General features: G+C 32.0%; 1 pseudogene; it reads left to right on the top strand.

Moving 5' to 3' along the window:
- Window positions 1–8843: 8843 nt before the first annotated feature.
- LOC120159778 lies at window positions 8844–10803 on the top strand (annotated as a pseudogene).
- The last annotated feature ends 4293 nt before the right edge of the window (window positions 10804–15096 follow it).

The following is a 15096-nucleotide window of genomic DNA, read 5'->3' as shown; positions in this document are numbered from 1 at the left end:
CTAAAGGTTTCAAAACTTTGGGGACTTGTTTGCAAGTTATTAAATGAAAAAGTATTATTTGAGTAAATTATTGAATGCTGTAAAATTTATTAGTATTCTGAAATTTGAATTAAATATTGAGTTAAGGTTGAATTACAAATTTATTGAGTTTGGTGGTTGAAAATCAAAAGTTAGGAAAGTTTGAGTTGAAATTATAAATGTTTGAAATGTTGAGGTGATTTGAGCATTTTATTAAAGTGCTGGAATTTTTATATTTAATGTACATTGAGCATAATGGTGAAGGACCATTATGAATTAAATGTAAAGGTTGAGGTGAATTCTAAAAAGAATTCACAATTTGTGGCTTATTTGTGTAATTTAGCAAAGACGAAGGGTTAAAGATGAAAATAAATATTCATGAATTTGGAAAAGTATTTTTGAGAATTTGGAAATTATAATGGAATTGTGATTTTGATGATATCGATTTAATCTCGATTTTTATATTTTCGAATGTTAAAATCAACTTATGCTAGTACAATACTAATACATAGTTTGAACATTTTGTGTTATAATTTGGTATTGTCAGACTACGATAAATCTAGCAATCCAAACGAACAGAAAGGAAAGGACAAAGTTCGTGACTAGGACTATTGTATAAAAGTTCTATAGTGAGGCAAATGTGAGTGAAGTTTTTTATTTAATTATTTTGATTGAGGATGACTAGCGATAAGTCAACCTCATTCCAAATTACAATATGATTTATAAAGTTTGTAAAGAATATTTTTATAATATTCTATATTAGTTTTATGAATGATTTAGGGTATGAACTACCCAAGCATGATATTTTTATGATAGATTTATTATGATACATAAGCCCATTGTGTGTTATAGTGAGAACTGTTGGTAAACTTGACATGCCATTAGTTGAGTATTTATCCATTATCAGCTTTGATACATTCGTGTATCAATGTTATCATATCAGCTTTGATACATTCGTGTATCAATGTTATCATATCATCTTTGGTACATTCATGTATCAATGTTATCATATCAGCTTTGGTACATTCGTGTATCAATGTCCAGCACTGTTGGTGCTTATTCAGGTTATGATGGCACTGAAGTGCATCATATCTCAGTATCAGTTACAATTTGCACCGTGTTGTGCATAGTGCACACCTTACTCACGTATCTTATGTTCTCATAAATATGCATGGGGCTATAAAAATGAATATGCAAGTTGTGAATGAATTCCAGTTGATAGAAAACATGATATGTTTATTTTATCAGATATGATTTATCAAAATTTTTATAAGTTCATGATTTAAAAAGAAATTTCAGGTCTCAGTGAAGAAATCGAATTGGAAAAGTTGGTTTGTCAGTTTAATGTTTTAATCCGAATTATTTTATTTATGTTTATGATATTTTTAGATTTTTCTCACCTTAAATTATTACTGCCTCAGTAAGTTATACTTAGCACGTGATGATTTTCATGCTTAGGGTCTGATTGAGATACAAACGTTTTATGAGGAGCCTTCCAAGCATCATGTGCAGATCATCTATAATACCAGTATCAGTAAGACATCATTGAAGTTTCTTTTGACTAGTAGTGACATGTATAATTATGTCAGTAGTTTCTATTTATCATATTTATTTTAAATAATTTGTAATAGTAATCTAGAACTATTTTAGTTTAGTTTTATCAGTATCTATGCATGGAAAGAATATATTATGTTATTATGTTATTAAAAGATTTCACGAAAATACATGGTTTAGTAAATTTCTGATTAACAAATGAATTTATTTTCCTGTAATAAAGAAATAAATTATAGGTTAAGGTATACTTTAAAAATAGATTTTTAAAGTTAGAATATGAGTGTTTTCAAATCAAACAATTTTTAGGCAAATTTCAGTTCAGTAAATGTTTTTAAGTTAATGTGACATCTTTGACTCTTATATCAAGGCGTATACGGGTTAAGGGTGTTACAAGTAAAATGACGATTTATGGTATTCAAGATTCATGTCGATTTATCATAATATCAGGTCAACTCGAACTAAACAAATCCCATCATTGTGATACCTATCAACCACTCAAATCGATACACTTCAAGAATATTCACTCTTTAATACTAACAATTCTAATCGAACTAGTCATCTTCAGAACCATCGTTGAACGGATCTTGAGGAACTGTACGTATTTCATTGGTATTTGTTTTATTTATGTATTGTGACAATCTCCAACATGAACGACGTACTTGAGTCGTACTCCACAACCTTTAGGGCGATATAATACTTAGGTTTTCTCAGAGTTTCGAGAATTATCAAATAACATTCACTTATTTGTAGGTCATAAGGATAGTCGGGTTATTTTTGTACTCGAAATATCTTCAACCATCTTAGAGTTCAAGGTATTCCAATCATTTTCTTTGATTCAGTCATATATATATCATTTTCAGTAATTTAATCATCGGGTGATTATTCCAAAATCAAAAATTCTAAATCTTTTATCGCATCGGGAATTAAAATCAATAAACATGATGTTTCTGAGCAAATCAAATATTTATCAAGTGAATAAGTAGTCTATCATATCAAGGATGGCTTTTTAGGGTTATTTTAGTTATTACTGATCTTGAGGATTAGGAACTGATTTTCAGGTCTTCCAATCGATTTACAAGTCTTCCAAACCAGTCAGGAGTTTAGTCATTTGATATGTAGTTTTATCAGGTCAATAATGAATTATCAGGTTAATTCCACTATTCGCGTTAATTACGTTCTCTTTTTACTTCATAAGGGTATTTTCAAAATTTCCTTTCCAAACATTTTTGACATCAAAACATTTAACGATAATATTTAAAGTTTAAGGATTCTAAGATTAATTTATTTGTCTATTAATTAGTAACCTTAAATTTATTTCTTATCAATCGATCAATTCCTTTGTGCAATTCAATCGAGTCTTAATCAATTTATCACTTAAAATGTATTCAGTTCGAGTCCATTTATAACCAAACATGCATAATAGACTAATCATAAACATTTATGCATTTATCTAGTATCAACATGTTCTATAAAGCATGCAAAGAGGTAGTAAAGTATTACCTCGATTTTTGAACCACATCAGTTGATCATTTTAACTCCATTCAATCACTCTCGAACTTTAATTCCACTTCTCATAATGTCTCAGATACATGAAAAAACTAATTACATTAGAAACGGAACTTAAACATGAAAATTCATATTGAATTGAGAGATAAAATACCAAAAAACAGCTTACCAAGTTTGAATTTGGAAAAACGAACTTCAAATTTAGACTCATGACGTCTTAAAACATAAAATATGACTTTTCAAAATTTTTGACTTTTTGGGTCAACGTCAGTGGTCAACGGTTAAAGTCAAAGTCAATTTTGGTCAAAATCAATGAGTTGACTCTGTTTGAGTTGACTCAACTAGGTTGACTCAATTATTTAACTCTATTTGACCAATTCAGGTTGACTCAGTCAAATCAAACAGAACCGGTTCAGACCGAGTTAGGCCAGTTCGGTCCACATTGACCGTTCAAGAATGGACCAAGGCTAAGGAAAGAGCCCATGCACACACGACGGCGTGTGACGATGGTGACGGGGTTGGGTCGATCGACCGAGCACTCCAACAGCTTCAACAAACCAAAATTAATCCACACTAGTCCAATTTTAGCCCAAAATATTTATATAAACCCTATAAAACATTCAAAACCTTACCCAACCAAAAATCGGCGACAGAGCAACGATGGGCGACAGTCTCGGTCGAGTTTTGAGTGTACGATGACGAGGAAGCTAACGGCGTAGACGGTGAGGTAAGAGGACGGCTAGATCAGCGGTAATCGAAGGAAAACTAAGCTACGGGGAAAGGTTTTTGGTGAACTTCTCCAGCTTTATTCACGAAGATCGACGCCACTACCTGGTAAGGGTATAGAGGGATTTTGGTCACGAAAGTTCATTGATCACTCTGGTGGTGACGGTGCACACTAATGATGGATGTAATGGAGCAGATCGATGAAGGTCGACGGGGTTAAAGGAAAAAATTATGGATGGTCCGGGTTCAAGCCAGTGGTTGGAAAAAATGGGTTATCACCCATTATATAAAATATAAAATAAAATTTATTACATTCTATCAACAACAGTGGCGTAACCTGATTGGTAAGGGTATGGTATGTAATATCCCAAAATCAGGGTTAGTGACTAAAATGTAAATTTTAAAAACTTTGTGCTTAATTTTGAAATAAGTTAAAAGTTTGGGGATTTAATTGGATATAATGGTGTAGGATTAATTGGTAAAGATGGAAATAAAGAAGGGTAAAATGTTCATTTGAAAAGAAAGATTTTTATCTTCCCTTTTTGGATTATAAAATAAGCGGATAATGGGATAAAAAGAAAGAGAATGGTCTGGAGACTTGGTTCTCTTCTCCCTTGTGCCGTGAGCTCCATCTTCCTAAGGTGAGTTTTGGTTAAAGGATTATTTCTTGAGTTTTAAGCTTAGTTTTGATTCTTGGTGTGTTAAGAAAGCTTAAGGAAAGTTTAAGTTAACTTTATATCAAATAATGAAGGAATTAGAAGAAATTAAAAGTGAGGAGTTTTTAAATGAAATCTTGGAAAATAGTGGATAAGTAGAATTGGAAACTAAATTTGACTTGTCAATGGTGTAATTAAGAGATATGAAGTGATATAATTGAAATTAGAACATGTTGAGAATTTGGTTTGATTATTGGTTTCCATATAGAATATGAGATTTTGAGGTTAAGGATATGTTAAATGAATATAAATTGGTTTTAGTATGTGTACTTAAGTTAAGAGTATGAAATGGATTAAAACATGAAGTGTTTAAGCTAATAAGAGTGATTTTTTGGGCTTAAAAAGGAAAATCTGGGCAATGGGTATCAGTGCTGCTTCATCAGGTATCGATACTTCAAGAGTAAAATAGGGATTTCATTCATGAGGTATCGATACCAAGGGGTACCGATACCATAAGGACGATATCGATACCATCTTTGAAACGATAATTATAGAATGCAATATGGGTATTGATATATAGGCATGGTACTGATACAATAGCTAGAGAAGTATAGATACCCTACAGGGGTACCGATACTACTCCAAGTGAAAATGGAATTTAGCCTTTCTTTTGGTTTAAGAAATTAGGGATCGAATTATGATAATTGGAATGTTGATATGTATAAAATATGTATGATTGTGTAGATACCGGTCGAGAGCAAATTCTGGACAAGTAGACAAGTATTAGTCATAAAGAAAGAAGTAAGAGATCGATATTGACTAGTGAGGCCAGGTGAGTGCATATTAGTTAGTATATGATGTTTAATGGAAATAAGACTTGCGATAAGTCTATTTCCGATAGTAAAATGCATGAATTCATATATAGAAATATGTGTTTGTTATGATTTATATGTGTGTATGAGTATATGTGTTGACATGTTATTGTTTAGGTTACATGATTGGTGTAATTACATGTTAATGTGATAAGTCGTGTGAAATAGTACAAATGATCTATAGGATTATATAAGAATATGGAATAAGTTATGTGATAAGGACATAAGGAATGAAATGAACATGTGGCATAAGCTACAAGTTAAAGAATCATTATATATATATATATATATATATATATATATATATATATGAACATAAGATAACCAAGTATAAGTTATATTATATGGTATAAGTGATTACACGAGAAAGGTTATGAGACTCTAGGAGAATAGTATATAAATTAGGGGACATAAACATAAATGGTGATACAAAACTATAAGATAAGCAATATAGGGAAGATTTATATACTTAAAGGAAACTATGGTATATGAGTTATAAAGTGAAGAACTACAAAGCTTTATAAAAGAAGTATTATAGGAGTCATGTGAAATTGAACTAAATAAATAGATTAAACTAGTATATAAATAATGCGAGACAAGTAATATAGGTTATATGATCTGTATGAATTCAGGTTAGTGAAATTAAATTATGTGAATGGTTATAAATAATTTATGTGAGTGAAATGGAAAAGCGAGATAAGATGAGTAGAAATTACTTACAGGATAAAATAAAATTATATGAATATGTAGTATAAACTCTATGAGGGAGACCTAGGTGAAAGTATTATGATATGAGTATATGGCATTATTATGCAATTTACATTAAAGAGTACACATGAGTACATGCGTAAGTCTATATGTTATTGATAAGATATATAAGATTATATACATGTGTGATAACATGAAAAAAGTGAAGTAAGTTTAATGATATTGAATCCTAGGAGTATATGTATATGTGATATGTGATATATAACAATGAGATACATGAAGATAAGTAATGTGAGTACATGACCACGAGATATGAGATATAAGTTGTGATATATAAAGTGAATCATATGTTTATATGAATATGGGAAATGATATGAAAGGGAATGCCCATGTTATGTGAAATAAGAGCTAGAGGTATTGTTGGCATGCCAAGAGTCGAGGGTTATAAGTGGTCTTTCGAGACATAGTGATCCTTCGGGATAAAGTGGTCATTCGGGACAAATTTTAAGTGCCCATAGTGGGAATTTATTCGAGCTGTGGTGACAACATTTGTGCACAACCTCAATGTACTCGCATATCTTTAGTTCTCACATGTGTACATGGGCTAATAAAGAAGTTAAACAAAGATATTGTATGAAATATGTATATGTGATTTGTAATATGAAATGGATTATATTGTTTATGTAATGTTATGTATTGCTTGGTTAATGTATGATATGGTGATTATGAATGTTATGTATAAGATTATATCAGTATAAGGACTAATGATAAGATTGGTAATAATGAAAGTGATTATATATGAGTATGTATGAATTGGTATATGATATTATAATATTTCATGTTCATGTATTGTTAGAAGTTAGAGTTATATCATAAGTTTTTATGTCTCACTAAGTCATCGACTTAACGTGTGAGTGTTTCACACGCAGGTTTCGAAAAGCGAGAAGATAAGCTAAGAGGAGCAAGACATGTCAGCATATCCTTTACGAAGTTCAGATCATAAAAGACTTGAATTATATGTAGTTTGTTTTATTGAAAGTAGTTGGCATGTACGAATAGAATTGAATTGAATATGCTCTGATATGTTTTGTAAAACCAATTGATTTTATTTAATGTAAAGTAATATTATCTTGAATTATGAATTTAAATTTAGTCATTTTGTAAAGAAAAACGTTTGAAAAGTCAATGTAACACCTTGGACTCGGATCCGGGTCGGATACGGGTTGGGGGGTTACATGGTCGGCCATGCAGGAGGTCAAGGGTTTAACACCCCTTAGCCACACATTTTCCCATTCTTATAAAAATGAAAAAATTTAGGGTTAAGTCCCTAAACTTCCCAAACTTATAAGATTGACCTAGATTTTTTTTCAAAACTACCCATTTTGATCCATTAATTAAATTAAATTAAATTAAGGGTAAAGTATAGTAATGGTCACTGAACTTTTCTAAAGCTTTCATTTAGGTCCCCAACTTTTAAAACTTGTAATATAATCCCCTAACATTTAGTCTATTTGTAATATGGTCCCCCAACAGTTACTTCAGGGACCATATTACAAACAGACTAAATGTTGAGGGACCATATTGCAAGCGGACTAAATGTTGGGGGATTATATTACAAGTTTTAAAAGTTGGGGGACCTAAATGAAAGCTTTAGAAAAGTTAAGTGACCATTACTATACTTTACCCATATTTTTATTTTAAATGGATGAATTAATAACTAAACTCTAATAACTATTTTATTTATATTTATATTTATATTTTTTGTTATAAAATTTCATTCTGATTCTCCTATTTAAGTTTGAAAATAAATTCGAATAATTTAGATATTATATAAAAAAATTCTGAATCAATAAATGGTAAAAATAAATCTATTTATTACAAGGAATATCATAAGTATTATTACACGTATTGCTCAAATTTGTGATACTGTACTTCCCTGATAAGGACCGGCTCGTTTATAGTTGTTTGTATTCAGATTTTCCATGGATCCAAACACTTAATCAATGAGCATCATCGATTTTCTCCTTGTTATATTGGACTTCGCTCGCTAAACTCCGAACCCGCCGTTAAATTCCCTCAGCCTTCAATTTCCAATGCATTCTTCCCTCGACGCCTCCACCCTCTCAGCCGTGTAGGATTTGGATCCAACTCGCCGATTGTAGCGTGCAGCTCCGTCTCCGAGACCGAAACTGCTTCGCCGGCAGCCGAGATGGCCGTTCCTGCTAAACGGGTTTATGTTCCCACGCCGGCTATTCGAGACACTCGAACGCCGCACAGCGGGTATTTCGACTAGTCTTAAGTTTTTAAAATTTGAATTAATATAATATTGAGCATGTTATCAACGGAATTTTTAATTTCTAAAATTATTATTTAAGTTATGAATTGTTATTTGGTGCAGTAATAGTGGATATTTTCATAATCAGTTTTAATCTACTAACGCGTCTTTAATTAATATTTAAATAATTAATTAATAATATATAATGGTAGATTAAAAATAAGGGTAAATTATAGTAATGGTCATTGAACTTTTCTAAATCTTTCATTTAGGTCCCTCAACTTTTAAAACTTGAAATATAATCCCCCAATATTTAGTCCGTTTACAATATGGTCCCTCACCATTTAGTCCGTTTGTAATATGATCCCTGGCGTAACTGTTGGGGGACCATATTGCAAACGGACTAAATGTTGGGAGACTGTATTGTAAGTTTTAAAATGTTGGTGATCTAAATGAAAGCTTTAGAAAATTTTAGTGACCATTACTATACTTTACCCTAATAATAATAATAATAATAATAAAGCTTGACAGATTGTAAAATGGAAGGTAGTGGGTCCCCTAAAATGAGCTTGTCCTCCTCTTTCCATCCTTTAAAAACTGCTTGCCCTGTCTTCATCCTCAAACAACACATTCGCTCTCTTTCTTCTCTCCCTCCCGTTTCAATTTTCACTATGGCTGTCGAACTTCAGAAGACAGCTCAAGCAGACGATCAGGTGCCTGTGGTGAATGTTACCGACGTGCCACAAGCTGAGAAAACTCCGGTGGCTACGGCAGTTGCAGCGAAAGAGCCACCTCCGGTACCCGAAAGCGATGAAGAACCGGTGAAACCGAAGCAGGCTGAGGGTGAGGAGGCTTTAGAGACTAAGAAATCGGATGCAGTAACCAATGGTGATGTTGGCGATGAGAAAGTTCTTCAGTCGGGTTCTTACAAGGAAGAAAGCACTAGGGTTGCTGATCTTGTCGATAATGAAAAGAAAGCTTCGAAGAACTTAAAGTGCTTGTTCGGGAAGCGCTCGACAAAGCATGAGTTTTTCGGGTCTGCAATACCACCGCAACAACAAGAGCCAAAGGAGGAGGAAGCCGAGACAGAAACTGTGGCCGTCGAGACAAAGGAACAATATCTAAAGAAAGAAAGGGAGATACCGAAGAGAAGGTTGCTCCTACTGCTGGCCCTGACTCTGTGGAAGACGATGGTGCCCAGACTGTCGAAACCATTGAGGACACTATTGTTTCTTCAGTCTCTTCTTCAGTTCAACCAGAGCAATCACCGGAAGCAGCTAAAGAACCATCGAAAGCAAGGCCGATGCGGTATCGGAAGACCAAGTAAAAGATGCTAACAAAGTGCTCCCACAGGAGATATCTATATGGGGGATACCACTTCTCGCAGACGAAAGAAGCGATGTTATCCTCCTCAAATTTCTAAGAACCAGAGATTTCAAGATGAAGGAGGCATTCACCATTCTCCAAAACACCATTCGTTGGCGAAAACAGTTCGGCATCGATGAACTGGTGGAACAAGATTTGGGTGATGACTTAGAGAAAGTCTATTCGTGCATGGTTTGGACAAACAAGGACATCCAGTGTGCTATAATGTGTACGGTGAGTTCCAAAACAAGGAGCTTTACCAGAAAACACTCTCTGATGAAGGCAAGAGGCAAAATTTCTTGAGATGGAGAATCCAATTCCTGGAAAAGAGTATCAGGAAACTAGATTCCAGCCGCACTATTGTTCAAATCAATGACCTCAAGAATTCCCCGGAACTTACTAAGTGGGAGCATAGACAAGCTACCAAACAAGCCCTTCAATTGCTGCAGGACAACTACCCAGAATTCGTTGCCAGACAGGTAATCTTTTAATATTATCATCAGTTATATTGGTCCTTATGTACCCGATTGTTTAGGTGTTCGTCAATGTACCATGGTGGTACCTTGCAGTCAATAAGATGATAAGTCCATTTTTGACGCAAAGAACCAGAAGCAAGTTTGTTTTTGCAGGCCCTTCCAGAACTGCAGAAACCCTTTTCAAGTATATCGCCGCCGAGCAAGTGCCGGTCAAATATGGAGGACTGAACAAAGACGGTGAGTTCGCCGATACCGATGCCGTCATCGAGGAAACTATTAAGCCAGCGGCAAAGCACACCGTCGAGTGGCTTTCACTTTTATCGAGAATCCAAAGCAGGAAAATTTTTGTTTGGTATATGCCGGTACCACAAACATGGCCCCATGTTTATTTTTGTTTTGAGATGGATTTGCAGGCATGTTTTCTGACATGGGAGGTGAGAGTTGTCGAATGGGATGTGAGCTACGGTGCAGAATTCGTGCCCAGTGGTGAAGACAGCTACACCATAATAATCCAGAAGAGCAAGAAGGTGGGTTGTTCGGACGAGCAGCAAGTGGTGTGCAACAATTTCAAAGCTGGTGAACCTGGGAAGGTTGTTCTCACCATTGATAATCCCCCATCGAAGAAGAAGAAGAAACTCATATTTAGGTTGAAGACAATGCCGTCATCTGATTATGCCCCAAAATGAACTATGGACCAAACACTATATAATTGCTGTTTTGCTTTGCCGCTAGAAAAAAGAAAGAAGTTACATATATAAAACCATTTTTAAAAGTTTATTTTATTTAATTATTATTATTTCTGGATATAGTTTTGTGTATACTCGATGCCTATGCTGCCTTAAAAGTATATTGTTTTTCCTAGTAAATTGCAAATTGTTGTTCCCACAACGTTTCTGTTATTAAATTAGTATCACATATTAATTAAGACTTTTAAATAAATTTTAAATAAAACAAATTGAATTATTATTAAACGTTTATTACGATAATAAAAGTTTGTTGGTTAATAAAAAATTATCATTTTGATAAAAAGATATTTAAATAATAATAAATATATAGAATAAATGATACTCCTTGATTTCATTGCATAAATCGAACTTATATTATGTATTTCATTTTTATGAGAATAGTTGTTTAATTTTCTTATATTTTACTTGTCAAATAAAGCTTTAGCCACAAATTTTATGATATAGTGACAATATCAACCCTCTAACGTTTACTCTGATATTATTTTGACTTTTTTTTAGCATTTAATCCTTAAATTTCAATTTTTATTAAAGCATATTATAATTGATGAAAATTTGTAATTGACTAACGATTATCGTATGTTGCTGACATGATATTTTCACATACACTTAATTGATGAAGTGACACATGTAATACAATCACTTTGGTGATGATAATACATCGCTTAGGTGATGATGTGTCTATCACATCATCTCCGTGACACATTCAATGTTATCAATTTAGTGGCATGATATATATCATATCATTATTTTGGTGATGTGGTATATGACATGTCAACAATGAAAAATATGTAAAAATATACGTCAGTAACATACGTTAACATTAATCAATTAACGATTTTCATCAAACATTAATTATCTTGATCGAAAATTAAAATGTTAAGAAAAAAATACTTAAAAAAATAAATTAAAATTAAAATGATCATTTACATAAATATTGGAGTCGATTTTATCACTATGCCAACTTTTTTATATAGTAGAAGTTATGAATGTTGGTCAAATCTGTATAGTATATTCAGTTTGGGTGGACTTTTTAGGCATTAACAAAGAGATAAAGGAAAAAGAAGAGGATGGTCAAAGTAGCTGCTCCTTTTTAGTGTTTTTTTCGTAGCTTTCTTTATTTTAAAGAAATATTTTGTTTTGTTTTAAGTATTTATTCCTCTGTAAAGCGACTACTTGTTTTGTTTTTTATCATTCCACCCATTAGCACTATATTATAGGTGAATTTTTAAAATTTTAAAATAAAATAAAATTATAAAATTTTAGGACGTGAAAACATAATTTAATAAAAAAATACATAAAAATTTAAAATATATGATAATTTTTAAGGACGACTGCAACAACCTATCTCTCTATCCAGGTTCCTAAGGCTGTTTTTTCTTTGAGTAATATTCTATGGCTGTTATGTATATGGTATAATTATGTTTTCTACAAATATATTAAATTAGAAATAAATGAATAAAATATTAACTAAACTGTCAAACCAAAATCCACTTTGTTACAAGGGTATCAGGCGAGCTGAGAGGCAGCAGAGTTTAAGTAACAACAGTGAAGCTGTGCCCGCCGATTTATGAGCTAGGTTATTCACCTGTTGGGTTGAGAGCTGTATGATGATTATGGAGGTTAAAATTAGGGTTAAAAATGGAATAAGAAGAATATTATGGCTTTCAATAAGTCATATTCTTGAAAAAGATTTTTCTAAAATTATCAAATTTATGTCAATAAACCTGAAACACTTCACCCTTTAAATAGAGTTTCTATTTTTTTTTCAAAGAAACTATGTTATCTTTGAAATCATCCTTAGGAGTCCATACTCCTCAATTTGATGTGAACTTTGACATAATCAACTTTGATAGTTGATATTCATATTTGCACAGATTTGTCATCCTACTAATAGATATGATGACCTTAAATGTGATACCATTCACCCTATAGCCGGAGTATTTATACCATGAGGAAATGTTGAGAAAAGAAAACTTCCTTTTAGCGCTCTCTCTTTCTCTCTCCTTTTTGTCTACATTATCTTCTCTTTCTCACGCCTTCCTTCCTTTTTTTTAAACTAGAGAAATGTTGATCAACGGTTATTTCCTTACTGATCGAGATTCTTTGTCTAAAATAAAAGTGATGAACCACCAACGATGGGAGAGATAAAATTGTTGTCATCAATAAATCATAATGCTTTTTATATCCTCTTTCAATATAGATGAATTTCTATTTAAAATCACCCAATGAAACATAATTTCAACTTTACATTCTACAATACAGATGGAATTGTTTTCTATAACCTAATAACTAAAAATCCATATAATTCAACGAGTTTCACATATTGGGTCAACAAATAAACACAATAGATATGCGATGTTTGAGTCCAACCTACTGAATGTTATATCTCCTCCCATGCATGGATGGTTGTGTGGTTAATTGATCAATGAAAATGGCTTTTAAAGTGGCCTAGTGTTTTAGAGACCAAAAGAGGTTCCTTAGGGTTAAAAACAATAAATTTTTATATTACAAGAGAAAAGTTTCAAAAGTCATATTAGAGACTTTAATATTATGATATAATCCATGCATTCGGTATATTTACTAGTTTAGATACTAATAGAGAGTTTTATGATTGGTGGAATGTTTATATCCATTGTTTGGGGCAAGCATGATGCAGATATTTACTCGGTGAAGTCTGGTTATCATTGATTTCATCTTTCTTCTACTGTACAGATAGGCGTCTCCAATGCATGGAAAATTATAGCAAAGTTGAAGGTCATTCCTAAAGTTCGTATTTTTGCTTGGAGAGTAGCTCACGGTGCCTTACCTGTTTGTAGAAGATTAAAGGCGACGGCCTTGTCGGAGGGTATTTGTCCCATGTGTCTAGTTGAAGAGGAGACTGTCCTCCATGCTCTTCGGTCGTGTCCATGATCTCAAGAGGTGCTTCGCAAAGCAGGCTTTCCAGCGCGCGTATGCCTTAGTACAACCGATACCTCTCTACAATGGCTTGAGGAGAGTTTGTTAGTTCTCGTAATTGACCCGTTTGCAGGATTGATTACTTTATTATGGAATATTTTGAATGGACGTGATTCGTTTGTTCATGATGATAGGTTACAAATATAAAAAAAAATGATGATAGGTTACAACCACCTTGGGCACTGGTTGCGACTTGCGAACTCTCAACTGTTCCGAATTACTTATTTTAAAGAGTTTACGGAAATACCTTTAAAAAATTAAAATAAAATGTTAAAAGAAAATAATAATAATAAAAGAAAGTAACAAAATTAAAGAGTAAACCAAAGAAATAAATGAAACCAATAATAATAAACATAAAATAATTGGATGAAACAAATATAAAAAAAATAAAATAAAATAAAATAAATGAAGAAAAATATATATATATATACAAAAAGAATAAAAAAGATAAAGTATTTTTTAAAAAAAGAAAAATAATAATAAGAACAAAGAAACTAAAAATAAAATGAAAATAAATAAATAGTATAAATAAAATAAAAAATATATAAAAATATAAAAATGTATGTACAATATAATAAAATACTAAATAGTAACAATAATAATAAATAAATAAAAAATAAATATATATATAATATTAACTAAAAAAATAGTAATCATAGAAATATAAAATAAAATGAAGTAAGAATATATATATATATATATAACGTTAGGAAAATATAGTTAAAAAACATAGTAAATAAGTAAACATAGATTATATATATATATATATATATAATAGGAAAATAATATAATATAACGCAAAGAAAAATGAAAAAAAAAATTATAATAAATAAATAAATTATAATTATATATATATATATATAAAGGGTTAAATTAAAATAAAAAATGAATTAGTGGTCAAAATTAAAAGCCAATCGAAGAAAAAAACGACAAAACACGCAGATCCACACGACCCGTTTATAAAAATCCGAATAGTTTTTCAAAAACACAAGCCTCGAGGACTAGATCTACAAAAATAGATCCCGAAAACGCCCCCGTTCATCGGCCAAAAACACTTCTCTCAGTTTTCTTTCGAATCAAAACACAGCAAGGGTAAGGAAAAATAACATGCGAAGGTATGAACTTTACCTTTCAAAACATAAATGCTTCGAAAAATGGCTACGAGTTGCTTGTAATTTTTTGCTTGGTATTTCGTATATCCTCTTGTGTTACAATAGTGAGTTACAATGGCTATTTATA

This window comes from Hibiscus syriacus, unplaced genomic scaffold, assembly GCF_006381635.1.
Source record: "Hibiscus syriacus cultivar Baekdansim isolate YM2019G1 unplaced genomic scaffold, ASM638163v2 tig00111372_pilon, whole genome shotgun sequence".
Lineage (NCBI taxonomy): Eukaryota > Viridiplantae > Streptophyta > Magnoliopsida > Malvales > Malvaceae > Hibiscus > Hibiscus syriacus.
The sequence above is the reverse complement of the archived record's forward strand: the minus strand, read 5'-3'. Positions and strand labels throughout refer to the sequence as shown.